At 41.9% G+C, this 17,921-nt stretch overlaps 1 long non-coding RNA gene across 2 annotated transcripts in view; it reads right to left on the minus strand.

The window, feature by feature from the left end:
* LOC123481751 overlaps positions 1 to 16,660 on the minus strand; it is a 254,496-nt gene extending 237,836 nt beyond the window's left edge. Inside the window, exons 1-2 of one of the 2 annotated variants that reach the window (XR_006657258.1) lie at positions 16,392 to 16,660; positions 16,055 to 16,167 (exon numbers count right to left, since the gene is read on the minus strand). This is a non-coding gene — a long non-coding RNA (uncharacterized LOC123481751). Of the gene's footprint in view, positions 1 to 16,039; positions 16,168 to 16,391 lie in introns of both variants that reach the window. The other variant, XR_006657257.1, reaches the window with a different exon arrangement.
* Between the last annotated feature and the right edge of the window lie 1,261 nt (positions 16,661 to 17,921).

The following is a 17,921-nucleotide window of genomic DNA, read 5'->3' on the forward strand; positions in this document are numbered from 1 at the left end:
TAGTCATTCAAAAATCATGTTAAACACTATTATTGCACACAGAGTGAGTCCATGCAACTTATCATGTGACTTGTGAAGCACATTTTTGTCGTGGGTGAACAGGGAGTACAGAAGGGGACTAAGCACGCACCCCTGAGGGGCCCCCTTGTTGAGGATCAGCGTGGCAGATTTGTTATTGCCTACCCTTAACACCTGGGGGCGGCCCATCAGGAAGTCCAGGATCCAGTTGTAGAGGGAGGTGTTTAGTCCCAGGGTCCTTGGCTTAGTGATGAGCTTTGTGGGCACTATGGTGTTGAACGCTGAGATGTAGTCATCGAACAGTGTTCCTTTTGTCCAGGTGGGAAAGGGCAGTGTGGAGTGCAATTGAGATTACGTCATCTGTGGATCTTTTGGGGCGGTATGTGAATTGAGTGGGTCTAGGGTTTCCGGGATGATGGTTTTGATGTGAGCCTTGACCAGCCTTTTAAAGCACTTCATGGCTACAGACGTGAGTGCTACGGGGCGGTAATCATTTAGGCAGGTTACCTTGGCGTTCTTGGGCACAGGGACTATGGTGGTCTGCTTGAAACATGTAGGTATTACAGACTCGGTCAGGGAGAGGTTGAAAATGTCAGTGAACACACTTGCCAGTTGGTCAGCACATGCTCTGAGTAAACGTCCTGGTAATCCGCCTGGCCCCGAGGCCTTGTGAATGTTGACCTGTTTAAAGGGATATGTATGTACGGTCATTGTGGGGACGATGTCATCGATGCACTTATTAATGAAGCCGGTGACTGAGGTGGTATACTCCTCAATGCCATTGGATGAATCCCGGAACATATTTCAGTCTGTGCTAGCAAAAAAGTCCTGTAGCTTAGCATCCGCGTCATCTGCGTACGCTGCTGGCACCCGCCCACCCGACTAGAATCACCACTCTTGACGGGTCTGACCTAGAGTATGTGGACAACTACAAATACCTAGGTGTCTGGTTAGACTGTAAACTCTCCTTCCAGACTCACATAAAGAATCTCCAATCCAAAGTTAAATCTAGAATCGGCTTCCTATTTCGCAACAAAGCCTCCTTCTCTCATGCTGCCAAACATGCCCTCGTAAAACTGACTATCCTACCGATCCTTGACTTCGGCGATGTCATTTACAAAATAGCCTCCAACACTCTACTCAGCAAATTGGATGTAGTCTATCACAGTGCCATCCGTTTTGTCTCCAAAGCCCCATACGCTACCCACCACTGTGACCTGTACGCTCTTGTTGGCTGGTCCTCACTACATGTTCGTCGTCAAACCCACTGGCTCAAGGCCATCTATAAATCACTGCTAGGCAAATCCCCGCCTTATCTTAGCTCATTGGTCACCATAGCAGCACCCACCCGTAGTCTGCGCTCCAGCAGGTATATCTCACTGGTCATTCCCAAAGCCAACACCTCCTTTGGCCGCCATTCCTTCCAGTTCTCTGCTGCCAATGACTGGAACGAATTGCAAAAATCTCTGAAGCTGGAGACTCTTATCTCCCTCACTAACTTTAAGCATCAGTTGTCAGAGCACCTTACCGATCACTGCACCTGTACACAGCCCATCTGAAATTAGCCCACCCAACTACCTCATCCCTATATTGTTATTTATTTTGCTCTTTTGCACCCCAGTATCTCTATTTGCACATAATCTCTTGCACATCTAGCATTCCAGTGTTAATACTATTGTAATTATTTTGCACTATAGCCTATTTATTGCCTTACCTCCATAACTTGCTACATTTGCACACACTGTATATATATTTTCTGTTGTATTTTTGACTTTATGTTTTTTACCCCATATGTAACTCTGTGTTGTTGTTTTTATCGCACTGCTTTGCTTTATCTTGGCCAGGTCGCAGTTGTAAATGAGAACTTGTTCTCAACTGGCTTACCTGGTTAAATAAAGGTGAAAAAAAAAAAACGCTTCACGAGGATATAATGGAGGGCGAGGGAGAGCTTTGTACGGGTCTCTGTGTGTGGAGTAAAGGTGGTCTAGAGTTTTTTTTTCTCTGGTTGCACATGTGACATGCTGGTAGAAATAAGGTCAAACAGATTTACGTTTTCCTGCATTATATTCCCCGGCCACTAGGAGTGCCGCTTCTGGATGATCATTTTCTTGTTAATTTATGGCCTTATACAACTCGTTGAGTGCCTTCTTAGTGCCAGCATCAGTTTGTGGTGGTAAATAGACAGCTACGAAAAATACAGATGAAAACTCTCTTGGTAGATAGTGTGGTCTACAGCTTATCATGAGATACTCTACCTCAGGCGAGCAAAACCTTGAGACTTCCTTAATATTAGAGATCGTGCACCAGCAGTTATTGACAAATAGACACAGACCACCACCCCTCGTTTTACCGGAGGTTGCTGTTCTGTCTTGCCGATGCACGGAAATCCCAGCCAACTCCATATTATGCATGTCTGTCGTTCAGCCACGACTCGGTGAAACATAACATATTACAGTTTTTAATGTCCCTTTGGTAGGATTGTCTCCAACAGAGCTCATGCCAGTTTATTCTCCAGTGAATGCACGTTGGCCAATAGGACGGATGGTAGAGGCGGGTTACCCACTCGCCGACAAATTCTCACAAGGCACCCGGATCTGCGGCCCCTGTATCTCCGTATCCTCTTAATGCGAATTACGGTGATTTGGGCCTGGGTCTGGGAGCAGCAGTATATCCTTCGCGTCAGACTCGTTAAAGAAAATGTTTTTGTCCATTTCGTGGTGAGTAATTGCTGTTCTGATATCCAGAAGCTCTTTTCGGTCATAAGATACGGTAGAAAAAACAGTACGTGCAACAGAAGTTACAAACAATGCGAAAAAACACACAAATTAGCACAATTGGTTAGGATCCCTCCGGTGCCGTTATCTCTACCTCACTCCACTTCACTTCCGCTTGTGGTTTAGCACCAGCAGCCACACAGGTTGCAAAGACAACCTCATTTCCCCAACAACAGGAGAGACATCAACTGTAATGCTCACCTCTGCAGAAACTGTGAGAATTAAACAGAAATAGACAAACAGAAAATAAAACATGAATTGACCACTAATAATCAATGTGAATCTATTCCAGATGTATTTAAAAATGTCTAAAACTTGCAGTTAAAATACTAAATAATACATCTATAAGACATCTTGTCTACTAGCATGGACATGTGCACACAAAAATATGTTTTATGTTCAAAAATACTGAACTGGGGACTGACACAGCAGAATGCTTCACAGCCAAAAAGCCAAGTGGGTGAGGTTGAGGCACTTACATGCTCCAATGTCTACCGTTGCCATAGGGATCATGCCTGGGGACTTTCCAGTCACAGCCTCTCAGCCACTAGTCTACAGTACATGATGTTACATGATCTGTTCTCAGAGCAACAGCATGACAATCAAGTTAGGAGTCTGGGCGGAGGCAGGCTTAAAAACTATTGCTAAATTCTGAATCTGGTGTAGAGGGCAGAGACTTGTAGTAACTTCTTTGAGGGGAAGAAGACAAAGCTGAACGCTTCACAGCCTAGCATTCAGCATTCAGTTCTGAATCTGGTGTAGATGGCTGTGCTTGTAAACAGTGACTTCTTGAGGAAAAGAAGACAAGTTCAATGTCTGTTTTCTGATATATTTTTTTCATTGTGTTTTTAAAAATGTATTTCCTCAGCCTCTCTACATCACTCCTCTGTCACTGGTTAACACATCCCAGAGAGAAACCCCCCATCTCCAGGGAACAGAGTCATAGGACACCATCAAGTGGGTGATAAAACATCAACGGCATTAGCAGGCTTCCCAGTACACTATTAAAGTGCTTGCTGGCCTTTCTCTATGGCCAGTCATGATTCTAAAGCTAGCCTTGTAGGCTGTGGCCTTCTGATACTCAATTGATCTTGTTGAGTCAACCACAGCAGAAATAACAAAGACAAATAACAAATAACAAAGAGAGAGAACCTTAAATTAATGATGATGACTGATGGATACAGCCCACATACTGGGTACATAATACCAGCTGTATAATAATAATCCTCATTCATTCACGACAAAAATATTTTGAGTTTTGGGAGAGAGGATATGTGTGGATTTTCCATTGCAAGGCAGAATCTGCAGATGAGGTCTTTGCTCTTCCTTTATTAAATAATGAACTACTACCCACTTGCTGGTATTGATACAGTATGTATATGCCACCATATACCTTGTGTGTTGTCTTGTATTGTATCAGAACTACAGAATAGACAAAAAGTCCTTACCAAGCACAGTCAGAGGTACCTCTGTCCTATAAGATCCACTTGAAACACTGAAGATACATGTGAACATGCCTTCATCCAACAGTCTCACACCCATTAAACGAATAGATCCATGGTTTTCTGCTGTGTTGCCAATAAACTGGACTCTTCCTTTCAAACCATTAGCATAAACAGCATTGTCAGATAGGTTATTGGGTTTAATAAGGAAGAAAGTATAACACATTGGTTCTTCTATGGTCTTTTTCTGCTATCTTATCTGAATTAACTCCTCGTCTGTCTCTATCAGTCTGCAGAATAAGTCCACATCCTCCCCCTGTACCACAGTCCTGCTTCCTCCAATCACCTGTATAGCTGGAGAGAAAACAATAGGTCAAAGACTGTCAAAAAGATGCTTGTAGATACAGTGGGGAAAAAAAGTATTTAGTCAGCCACCAATTGTGCAAGTTCTCCCACTTAAAAAGATGAGAGGCCAGTCATTTTCATCATAGGTACACGTCAACTATGACAGACAAATTGAGAATTTTTTTCTCCAGAAAATCACATTGTAGGATTTTTTATGAATTTATTTGCAAATTATGGTGGAAAATAAGTATTTGGTCACCTAAAAACAAGCAAGATTTCTGTCTCTCACAGACCTGTAACTTCTTCTTTAAGAGGCTCCTCTGTCCTCCACTCGTTACCTGTATTAATGGCACCTGTTTGAACTTGTTATCAGTATAAAAGACACCTGTCCACAACCTCAAACAGTCACACTCCAAACTCCACTATGGCCAAGACCAAAGAGCTGTCAAAGGACACCAGAAACAAAATTGTAGACCTGTACCAGGCTGGGAAGACTGAATCTGCAATAGGTAAGCAGCTTGGTTTGAAGAAATCAACTGTGGGAGCAATTATTAGGAAATGGAAGACATAAAAGACCACTGATAATCTCCCTCGATCTGGGGCTCCACGCAAGATCTCACCCCGTGGGGTCAAAATGATCACAAGAACGGTGAGCAAAAATCCCAGAACCACACGGGGGGACCTAGTGAATGACCTGCAGAGAGCTGGGACCAAAGTAACAAAGCCTACCATCAGTAACACACTACGCCGCCAGGGACTCAAATCCTGCAGTGCCAGACGTGTCCCCCTGCTTAAGCCAGTACATGTCCAGGCCCGTCTGAAGTTTGCTAGATTGCATTTGGATGATCCAGAAGAGGATTGGGAGAATGTCATATGATCAGATGAAACCAAAATAGAACTTTTTGGTAAAAACTCAACTCGTCGTGTTTGGAGGACAAAGAATGCTGAGTTGCATCCAAAGAACACCATACCTACTGTGAAGCATGGGGGTGGAAACATCATCTGCAAAAGGACCAGGACGACTGATCCGTGTAAAGGAAAGAATGAATGGGGCCATGTATCGTGAGATTTTGAGTGAAAACCTCCTTCCATCAGCAAGGGCATTGAAGATGAAACGTGGCTGGGTCTTTCAGCATGACAATGATCCCAAACAAACCGCCCGGGCAACGAAGGAGTGGCTTCGTAAGAAGCATTTCAAGGTCCTGGAGTGGCCTAGCCAGTCTCCAGATCTCAACCCCATAGAAAATCTTTGGAGGGAGTTGAAAGTCCGTGTTGCCCAGCGACAGCCCCAAAACATCACTGCTCTAGAGGAGATCTGCATGGAGGAATGCGCCAAAATACCAGCAACAGTAAGAAGGTCTGGTAGCTGGGTGTAAGGAACTAGATCTACATAGTAACATGTCTATTATGAATAACAACATGAGTAAAGGACAACTACAGTAATGTGTACATATATAGAGAAACACGCACACTGCAGAATGACATCTCAAGGCCGCTGGTCACACCATGATGGGAGAAAGACGACGTGGTATAGAGAGGCCTGGGAAAGAGTTGGTGCAGGTGTCAAACTGTTAAATAAATAGTGTTTTTGAAAACGTGCGAACAGAACATCTGTAATTTACCTGCACTTAGTAAATAAATCCCCATTTATTAAAAACATCAATTGTTATCATTATTTCCAGTATTCATGATACTACAACTGCTCTACTGCTAAAAAAAAACTACTGGACTGAGGACTGACACAACTGAACATTCACAGCCATAGAACCATGTGGGTTGGGTTGAAGCACTCCAATTTCTGCCGTTCCCATAGGGGACATAATTGCAATTTACAAAGGCTTTATATACCATGTTCACAATACTGTAGTTGTGCTTCACTCGTGTTGTTACTCATAATAGTCTCTCATGAGAAAATAACCTTTCCTGTTATTATGGCTATGATTTTAACTATACCTATCGCCTTATGTCTATTTATGTTCTTTCTGCTTCTGAACAGCAAGCGGGACCAATGCACCAAGTCTGGAACAAACAGGACACTGAACGGCTTCTATCCACAAGCCATAAGACTGCCAAATAGTTAGTTAAATATTTAACCAAATAGCTACCCAGACTATCTGCATTGACCCTTTTTGCACTAACGTTTTATATCGACCTCAATTACCTTGTACCCCTGCACATCGAATCAGTACTGGTACCCTTTTATCGTTGCTCATTGTCTATAAATTATCACTTGTGTTTTTACTTTTCTATTATTTCTCTATTTTATTTCTCTCTGCATTGTTGGAAAGGACCTGTAAGTAAGCATTTCAGTGTTAGTCCACACCTGTTGTTTACGAAGCATGTGACGAACAACATTTTATTTTATTTCGATTGTATTTTATTTCAGGCCCTGGGTACATGCTTTGAATAGTCTTCTGAATAGAAAAATAAAGCTATGATGCAACTGCCATCTAGAAATAACTTTCTGAGATCTATTGAATTTCATTCCTAGATAAAAGCATAATCCCTAGACTTTAGCCCATGGGTGTTTTGTTTTGCAGGAAACAAGCCTTAGTATCCATTATGCAAAAGGTCGCCTGGGTGTTTCGTTGCCAAGTTAAGTGTCTCCACGGTGATGTGGTGTAAATCTGAGACTGGCGCTTGGTTGATTGACTTTATTCCCTGCCTGTCAAAGCTAAATGCTTCCCTATCCAAATCACTTCATTAGACACACGCGCACACACACACACACACACACACACACACACACACACACACACCAGTGAAGGCTGCTGAGGGGAGAACTGCTCATAACAATGGCCGGAATGGAGCAAATGGAATGGCATCAAACACATTTGTTTGATGTATTTGATACCCTTCCACTGATTCCACTCCAGTCATTACCAGGAGCCCGTTCTCCCCAATTAAGGTGCCACCAACCTCCTGTGACACACACACACACACACATTTACATTTACATTTTTCTCCCTTCAGCTTTCTCCCTATCTGTCTCTTTCGCTCTCTTTCTTCACAGCTCTCTCTCTCTCTTACTGTCAATAAAAAATATATTTACAAGTCAATCTCAAAGGAAAATGTGCAATCCCCCTTCAAAATGATTTTTTTTTATTTGTATCCTAAAAGTAGTTGCAAAAAATAAACAGGATAGATCTCACCAGATTATAGAAGCAAGGGGAATCAATCCTGGTAGAGATTTCTTCAGACAGCTCAATGTTCATGGAATCTTCAAAACCAAAAAGGGTGAGTAAAGTACAAAATAAAACCAACCAAACATTGAAAGACACATAGAAAGGTTTCACCTTGCAAGGGTTTTATAACTTTAAACCAGTCACATACATGTGTATGTGCCTATCACCTCACTTGTAGCAGTTTCACTCCTCCACCCTTATCTTTGTCTTCCCCTCTTTCTCCCCCTCTCTCCCCTCCTCTCTCTCCCCTCTCCCCTCTGCCCCCCACACTCTCTCTCTCTGTCTCTTTCCATCTCCTTCGTCCTTTCTCCCCCTCTTTCTTCTGAGTGTGTGGTTAGACAACATTAAAGCAGATACACATGGTTGACCTCAAACACTATCTGTATGTGATGATATAACTATGCATTGGTGGAGAATTTGATTTGGATCACAGAAAGTTGACATAGCTCAATTTATAGGGTATAGCTTAATAATATCCAACTGTGAGCGTGCGTGTGTGTGTGGGGGGGTATGTACAGTACTAGTTAAAAGTTTGGTGGGGATGGAAAGGAATAGTGACATATTTGTTATGTATCAAGGAAATTAAGATAATGTGAAATTGACAGTGGTCAATGCTAGAATAGGGGGACATATAGAGCTGTAGTGACCTCTGAACTCTCCATTAATTAATGGAATGGAATTGATGAGAGCATGTTCCAAAATAGAACCGTACCCTTTACAGTGTAAAGTTTACACTGTGATATTTCCTCACAACACCCTCTCAACAAAAAATAAATACACACACTCTCTCTCTCAATCTTTCTCAATCTCTCTCAATCTCTCTCTCTCTCTGTCAATTCAATTCAAAGGGCTTTATTGGCATGGGAAACATATGTTTACATTGCCAAAGCAAGTGAAATAGATAATAAATAAAAGTGAAATAAACAATAAAAAATGAACAGTAAATATTACACTCACAAAAGTTTCAAAGGAATAGAGACATTTGAAATGTCATATTATGGCTATGTACAGTGTTATAACGAGTACAAAACCCCCCTTCCTCTGAAACCACACAAACACATCCTGTATCAGTTTGATGCCTCCCACTCTTATGCATGATTGTCTCATACCCTCTGTATCTTAGTCTCACATAAAGTTGTCAACAGTTATATGAATAAGTACACACATAAACTAATAAAATAACATATATAGGTATATAGGCTGAATCTTGAGTTGATAATTTCATCCCAAATGTAAAGACAAATAAATCAACTAAATGGTCAAAAGCATTGAAAAACACAATGTGTTTGAGTCGATGTGAAACAGATCTTAATGTCATGTACTACATTCTACACTGAGGTAGTTCAGAATGTAGTATGTTCTGGGGTGTCAGACCCCTTAGAGTTGCAGCACTTTTTTTGGTTTCTTTATGAAATGACAGTGGGAAATACAGAGAGGGTTAGATAGAAGGGGCTCAGATCATAAAATATTGAATATAATATATTTCTATGGCTCAGACAGAGTGGCCAAGACAGGGCTCAAATCCCCGTTACCAGGGGGATGTGTGGTATGGAGTGGGCAGCACTACCACTAGGCCAGACTCCTGCACTCTCTTGGTGCATTTCCACTGAGGATTTACCCCAGTGTTTTACCCAAAAGGCTCAGACTTTTCTGTTTCCATCTACGCGGGCCAGCACCCGTGTCTCACTGGCCCATGGCTATGGTGGACCTGCTCTGACTTGGAGCCAAGGCAAGGCCCTGGGTACATATCAGCTGGCATTTACATAACAATGGCTAACAGAAGCTGCCTAGTGGCTATTCAGCAGTCTTTTGGTATGGGGTAGAAGCTATTGGCCAGTCTGACAGTTTTAGGGGACGGGGATCATTGATGGGGGATGTGGGATCAAATTAATTTGGACGTTTTGGATGTGAAATTCACCTTAACATCCAACTCTGAGCACACAGTAATTCACTCAGTAATACAATTCTGAGTGGGTATGTGTGATGTCTCTGAGTTCAATGGCTGTGATGTTTCAGACACTTCTGTGCTTCTCTCTCACACGACCACTTCCTCTGTTCTCCATCCTCTTCAGACTAACAAAATGCTAATGTCCCGCCCCCCTCTGAGTGGTTCCTGGTTAGCAAGCTGTGACATTGATCTCTGACTCTAAAGTTCCATTCCACTCTGTCCATTTCTTTCTCTGTCAGTCAGTTAGGTCTAAGGTCGTCATGGCAACTCTCCTGTCCTGGGACCTGGTGTCTGTGGTCATCATGCTGTTCCTTGTCTGTACAGGTAAGTGACAGTGGATGACCATAGTACAGCGTGTTTTTGTGTGTGTGTGTATGTGTACCTGCCTACCTACCGAACTGCCTGCCTGTCTGTCTGTCTGTGTTCGGTTCGTATTCTTATGACTTCTTTAAAAAAGTTATTGATTTCCAACATCTCACACTGGCCCTTTAAAATACAGTACTTACAACATTGTATTTGTTGTTTTCTCTCCCATAGAGTCAGTAGGTGACCCAACAAAATATCAGAAAAATATATCAGCTTCTTTGGGAGAAATTGTTACTTTGGTGTGCAACAACTCCGTGACGAATGCATCATACATCTGGAAAAAGGACACAGTTCTCATTTTCTCTCATAGTGGCATACGGAATAAAACTGAAAGAAAATTCACCTCTGACAGGATGAGTGTTGATCCGCCTACAAAGCTGACTATCTTTAATGTAGAGTTAAATGACACAGGGAACTACGGCTGTCAAGTAACAGATGATCAAAGTGGTGTACGGACAATGGTGTGGAATTTGACCATCACTAATAACCTCACAGGTAATGGAAGCAATTTTCTGTTTATACTGTAACGTGGAGAATAAACTGTATTCTGTAATGCTAGATATAAATATGCACAATTCTGAAGTTGAAATGAACAAAAATGTCAATTATTGTGATAATTATTGCAATCAATCAATACTAAGTGTTATAATGTTATTATTTGGTTATTATCTCCCTTTTTTAACTATATTGTTATAAAGCAAAGGAATATGACATTTGTTTTAGACTTTTCAGACTTTCCTGAAAAACCCAATTGTTTCTGTCTGTTTGTCTTAACACAGATAATGCTGAACATAGCCTACAGAGGTTATTGCTCTTCACAATTCCTTCTGCTATTGGAGGAGTGATTCTCTGCATTAACATCTGCTGTATGGTCTGGCTGTGTAGGTGAGTAGCTCAAAGCAGTTTACCTAAGAGCTCAAATGAATCAAATCAGCATTGCCTATCGCACTGTGGTCTCATTTTGTATTTATAGTTGATTCGGAGTTTCAATCAAATACCTAATTCGTGTTATCTTGTTTCTGCAGGAAACGAAAACAGGAACAGATAAGTCTTTGTGATAGGCAAGGAGAGGTCAGTAGCTTAATTCAGATGGGTTGTGTTAAATGAGGAAGACACATTTCGGTTGAATGTATTCAGTTGTGCTACTAATTGACTACTGTAGGCATCCCCTTTCCCTTTCCATACAGCAATTGATCATTACTAAACGGAGTGGCTGTGTGACTTGTGTTTGTCCCACCAGCAGGATGCCTTTCCCGTTTTCTAAATCTCCTAATGTTCTGTTTCTTTCACACACTAAAAACTTTACGCAGCCTCCTGCTTAGCTTTATATTGTCTTAAAAATGTTAAGAATGTAAGGAGTTTTAGAAAACGTCATCCTGGGGGTGGGGCGAACACAGGTCACGCAGCCTCTGGCTTTTCTGCTAAAATAAAAACTTGGTGGCGATTACAAAAACATTCCAAAAATATATACATTGAGTATACAAAACATTAGGAACATGACATAGACTGGCCAGTTGAATCCAGGTAAAAGCTATGATCACTTTTTGGTGTCACTTGTTAAATCCACTTCAATCAGATGAATGGCAGGAGACAGGTTAAAGAAGGATTTTAAAGCCTTAAGAAAATTGAGACATGGATTGTTTATATGTGCCATTCAGCGGATGAATAGGCAAGGCAAAAGATTTCAGTGCCCTTGAACGGGGTATGGTAGTAGGTGCCAGGCGCACCAGTTTGAGTGTGTCAAGAACTGCAACGCTGCTGGGTTTTTCACGCTCAACAGTTTCCCATTTGTACCCAAAGGACATCCAGACAACTTGACACAACTGTGGGAAGCATTGTAGTAAACATGGCCCAGCATCTCTGTGGAACGCATTCGACACCTTTTAGAGTCCATGCACCCGGCGAATTGAGGCTGTTCTGAGGAAGGTGTTTCTAATGTTTTGTACACTCAGTGTAACTCAGCTTGAAAATCTGTGGCAAGACTTGAAAATGTCTGTCTAGGAATGATTAACAACCAACTTGACAGAGCGTAATGTGCAAGAATTGTACAATCCAGGTGTGCAAAGCTCTTAGAGACTTACCCAGAAAGATTTACAGCTGTAATCGCTGCCAAAGGTGATTCTAACATGTATTGACTCCAGTGGAGTCTCCTCAGAAGAGGAAGGCGAGGACCATCATCCTCAGTGAATTTCATAAAAATAGTGTAACATTAAAAAAGTTATCCTTTTTAGATAAAACTATACAAAATATATTAATGTCACCAAATAATTGATTAAAACACACTGTTTTGCAATGGTCTACCGTAGCCTCAACAGCTCTCTGTAGGGTAGCACCATAGAATAGCCGGAGGACAGCGAGCTTCCGTCCTTGACATCAACACAAAACCTAGGATGCTCATGGTTCTCAACCCCTTCCATAGACTTACACAGTATTTATGACAACTTCTGGAGGACAACCTATAATAAATAATAATAAATAATAGGTCATTTAGCAGACGCTCTTATCCAGAGCGACTTACAGGAGCAATTAGGGTTAAGTGCCTTGCTCAAGGGCACATCGACAGATTTTTCACCTAGTCGGCTCGGGGATTAGAACCAGCGACCTTTCGGTTACTGGCACAACGCTCTTAACCACTAAGCTACCTGCCGCCCTACCTCCAACCTATCAGAGATCTTGTAGCATTCTGACATGTTGTCCACCCAATCAAAGGATCAGAGAATGAATCTAGTACTGAAAGCATAAACTACAGCTGGCTAGCACTGCAGTGCATAAAATGTGGTGAGTAGTTGACTCAAAGAGAGAAAAAGATAGATAGTTTTGAACAAATTCATTTCTTCAAAAATGTAGGAGGAGTAAGAGAGAGAGAGAGAGAGAGAGATTGAGGGAGAGAGCTAACTATATATATATTTTCACTTTCACTTACTTCTCTTATGAATGCAGCTAGCTAGTTTAGCCTACTCAAACACCCGGCTCAAACAGCTAGCTGGCTATGACTATCCAACACTGGAACTCTTCCAAGTCAAGGTAAGCTTTTGGTTTGACTAATTTGTTGCCACTGGGCCCCCCGGTATAACTGCTAAACTGCTTACTGACTGTACATACTGTTTTGCATGATTGTAGTGGGTTTACTAACGCGATAGTTCTATTAACGTTTCTTAAACGGAAGCAAACAGAACGAAACGGGCATAAACAACTGGATAGACAGTGACACATGGATCAAAATCTTTCTCTCAACCTGTGTGCATCTATGTTGTAAACTTTGTTGTAAACATAGGCTAGGATGTAGAAACCTCATGATGGGTATAGGGAAATTTTGAGTATCATGTAGTATAATAATAATAATAATAATAATAATATAATATGCCATTTAGCAGACACTTTTATCCAAAGCGACTTACAGTCATGCATACTTTTTTTTGTGTATCCTAAACCAATCAATGTTACATTTAACTGGGTGAATGGATAATGAATGACAGTCATCCAATATGCTGTAATAGAAACAAGTCCATGCTCATAAAAAAAAATATCGTCCTCCCTCATCATAAACGGCACCGACCGCCACTGATTGACTCAGGGGTGTGAATGCTTATGTAAATTAGATATTTATGTATTTCATTTTTCCCAAAAAGTATAAAATGTTTTCATTTGTTATTATAGGTATTGTATGTAGATGCGTGAGAAAAAAATTATTGAAGCCATTTTGAATTCAGGCTGTAACACAACAACATTTGGAATAAGTCAAGGGGTATGAATACTTTCTGAAGGCAATGTATGTCAGATATTCCAGTGAGTTAACATCATTAGAAAAATAGATTATCCTCTTTTCTACTGTAGGTATGTCATTTAAAATGTGTTTATTCTGTTTTTGCTAGCAATATTCATAAAAACATAAAAAAATATATTTACACGGACCCCTGCGTACCTAGGGTTCCCCCTGCTGTACAGCACCCCCATGTAGTTCATATGGAATCCACAAGAGGTCCCTACCTCACAGGTTAGGATCCACTATTCTAGGACCTAGGGTCCATTTCAGTGGTTTTAAGTAGCTGCCTCTCCCATTCTTCTGCTTTGGTCTAAGAACACAAGATGGATGAATGCAATATGCCTAATGGGAGTGTTCTTTCACCTGTCCTACCTGGCTGTTAAGGTGAGTCCATTGAGGTGGATAATAGTGTGTGCAGGGGCGGATTAATGCAGGGTTTTAACCTGGGCCCAGGTCATGGGGGGCCCAAGAGGCAGCAAATAAATAAAAATAAATAAAATAGAAAAGTAATATTATATATGTAGTATATATTTAGTATTTTTTTTACCAACGACAGGAGGACTCAGGAGCCCGCTCTCAATGAGTGTTTACAGCCTGCTTCTGCTCTGCTAATCATCAGATGGGGGGAGGAGAGGAGGTAGGGGGCCCAAATGCGTAACTAGGGGCCCCTGCCTTGATTGGGTAATTGATTAATAAACAAATTAAATTAAACTGCATAAATAAATGTGACTGGTCAATTGTATGAGTTAGGGGCTGGGCCCAAGCACGTCGGGGGGCCCAACAAATATAAATAATTTTTTTGTATTATAATTTTTTTATCCTACCACAGGAGCCCGCTCTCAATGTTCAAAATACACCAAAGAGCATAATTTAGCCACAGAGGATAAATAGTTTCAAAAAATGTAAGGATACACCTACATTAGTGTCTTAAAAGGGTGTTAGGCCACCACGAGCTGCCAGAACAGCTTCAATGCGTGGACCTAAACCATGGCAGAAAAATTCACCCTACACCATAACATACCGTTGTTATTGATGGTACCACAGCCGTGTTTTCACATAGCCTGTTCACAGTCTGTGTTATCGGCTCCAACGTTGGCATTCAAATCTCCCATTATCATGATCACGTCGTGTTGTCGGACCTTGGATACTGCTTTTTGTAGCTGCTCCTACCAGTCATCCTTGTCCGCCTCCTCTTGCCTCGTTGGTGGGGGCATAGCATTGCAGGATGGTGAACTTGCAGTACATGGAGTCAAATCTTGCTCAATGATGGGTTCCCATTCCAAGAGTGATTTGGCAGCTGTTGTACTGATAATGAGGGCTACATCACTAGAGTGGGAATCATCCTTTCCTGAATAGAGTATTGTTGAGCCATCGCTTGCCACCTTGCGTACAGAACCAGTCCACTTGCGTTCGCTTACACACAGGATGTCCACGTTGTACCTGCCCATCTCTATGATAACTTGAACTGCTTTTGAAGTTTCAAACATGGTGGGGACATTCCATGCTTCAAGACGGACTGTAGTTTTGGTGCCTAGATAACTCCTCATCGAGCTCCTGATTTCCTGGGTAGGTCTTTCATCTGAAGCCGTCATAGTGCCTATAGATTTTCTGGAGTTTCCTTTTGGGTCCCTTGTTGTTGTAGTTTTCAAAGTTGTTGCAGTTTCTGTAACAATGTGTCTTTTTATGGGCTGGGGTTGTTAGCCCCACACCCAACCCCCAACCTGGAGGGCCAGGTGCTGTGTTAAGTCTGGCCTCTCACCTGGAAACTGCCCGGCATGGTTGAACCTGCCTGGGGCCAAAACCCCACCGGTATAGCTTTCAGGATCACTGAAACATGCAAGCTTCCCCACAAACAACAAGGAAAACAGCACTCAGGGAAGAGCTTTTACATGTAATGACCTTTTACTGTGTAATGGTTTGACACAGGCATCTGTAGGTCTTTGTTGGTCAGGTGTGTCATTTCATTAGCCTGGGGCTAAGCAGCAGTAAAATAACAGTAGCGATGCTATATACAAGGGGTACCAGTACAGGGGGTACTAACCTGTGTGGGGGCACAGGTTAGTCAATACAAGGACTTCACAGTGCACTAACCAAAGCAAGGCCTTGAGTAAACGTTGAACATGGCATGACATAACAGTCTCTTTCTAACCTGCATTCTAACTATTAATTTAGTGAAAAGATTAACATTGTAGCTAGACCTGCATTGTAACTACTAATGTAGTGAAAATACCTGCATTGTAACTACTAATGTAGTGAAAATAACTGCATTGTAACTACTAATGTAGTGAAAATACCTGCATTGTAACTACTAATGTAGTGAAAATACCTGCATTGTAACTACTAATGTAGTGAAAATAACTGCATTGTAACTACTAATGTAGTGAAAATAACTGCATTGTAACTACTAATGTAGTGAAAATAACTGCATTGTAACTACTAATGTAGTGAAAATAACTGCATTGTAACTACTAATGTAGTGAAAATAACTGCATTGTAACTACTAATGTAGTGAAAATAACTGCATTGTAACTACTAATGTAGTGAAAATACCTGCATTCTAACTACCTACAGTAACTACTGGTGGACAAAAAATGCAATGCTACACTAATGCTAGGCTAAAACAACAAATCGTAGGGTTAATCAGGGATAGGGTTAATGCGTGGATAAGGCTGTGGCAGTCATCAACCGGTGATTGTCAAGCAAATAACTGCCGGTCTCACGGTTATTGACAGTAATTGACCGTGAATTAACATAAACACATTTAGCATCTCCTGGCTTATACACATAGCCTACAAGACACTGATGCAGACCTTTGGAACATCTACATTTAAAAAAGTCAAATAAATCCATGTAATATAGCCTACACCTTCACAATAAATACATTATTTATTTTAGACAGGTCTAAAGAAACCTGATATGTAGAAAATGTAGTCTATTACAGAAGAAGAGAATAGCATACTCTGAGTTGTCCTTATGTTAGGTCCTGATCTGGCTATGCCATATGGCTGTGGGCTACACTAGTTCAAATACTTATTTTCCACCATAATTTGCAAATAAATTCATTAAAAATCCTACAATGTGATTTTCTGGATTTTTTTCCTCAATTTGTCTGTCATAGTTGACGTGTACCTATGATGAAAATTACAGGCCTCTCTCGTCTTTTTAAGTGGGAGAACTTGCACAATTGGTGGCTGACTAAATACTTTTTTTCCCCACTGTACATACAGGAGAGTTGTTGTTCCCGCTGAAGAAACAAAGCCCCTCCACCATGACAAGGCAGTCCACAAGAGAAGCTGTGGTGGAGGAGGGGCAGAGCCGAGGTTTCTAATGTCACAGTGAATACTGCTAGGGTCTCTGTTCATTAGATGGTTGGAGAATGTGCCTCTTCTTTGCAAATGGTTAGAACAATGGAGAATGTTGTCACGCTCTGGCTCCGGGACTCTGTATGTTGAGCCAGGGTGTGTTCGTTCTGTGTGGGTTGTTTCTATGTTGGGTGTTCTAGGTTGTTGTTTTCTGTGTTGGCCTAAGTGACTCCCAATCAGAGGCAACGAGTGTCAGCTGTGTGCTGGTTGTCTCTGATTGGGAGCCATATTTAACTGTCTGTGTTTCACTTTGTGTTGGTGGGTTTTTGTTCCTTTACGGTCATTGTTACTGTGGACTTCACGAGTCGTCTATTGTTTTGGTTTTTGTGCGTTATTATAATAAAGTCAATCATGTTCGCTCAACACGCTGCGCCTTGGTCTACTCCTTTTCAAGACGATCGGGACAGAAAAACCCACCATACAACGACCAAGCAGCGTGTCCAGGAACACACGCAGGAGGTGACTCTGGTGGATGTCCTCCTCGGTTGGGGGCAGATTACCGAGGAGGAGGCCGTCCGGTACCGGAGGGCTATGAAGGGGGAGACCCAGGCAGGAGAGGAGCAGGGGCGTCAGCAGTGCCATCGTCGGAAGGACGAGAGGCACCCCCAAGAATTTTTTAGGGGGGGGCACACGGCATGGGCGACTGGGCAGCAGGAGGCTGCTACAGGGCGAAATAGGAGGTTGGCGGAGCCTGGATGGAGAGCAGAGCCAACTCCCC

The sequence above is a fragment of the Coregonus clupeaformis genome, chromosome 23, assembly GCF_020615455.1.
Source record: "Coregonus clupeaformis isolate EN_2021a chromosome 23, ASM2061545v1, whole genome shotgun sequence".
NCBI lineage: Eukaryota > Metazoa > Chordata > Actinopteri > Salmoniformes > Salmonidae > Coregonus > Coregonus clupeaformis.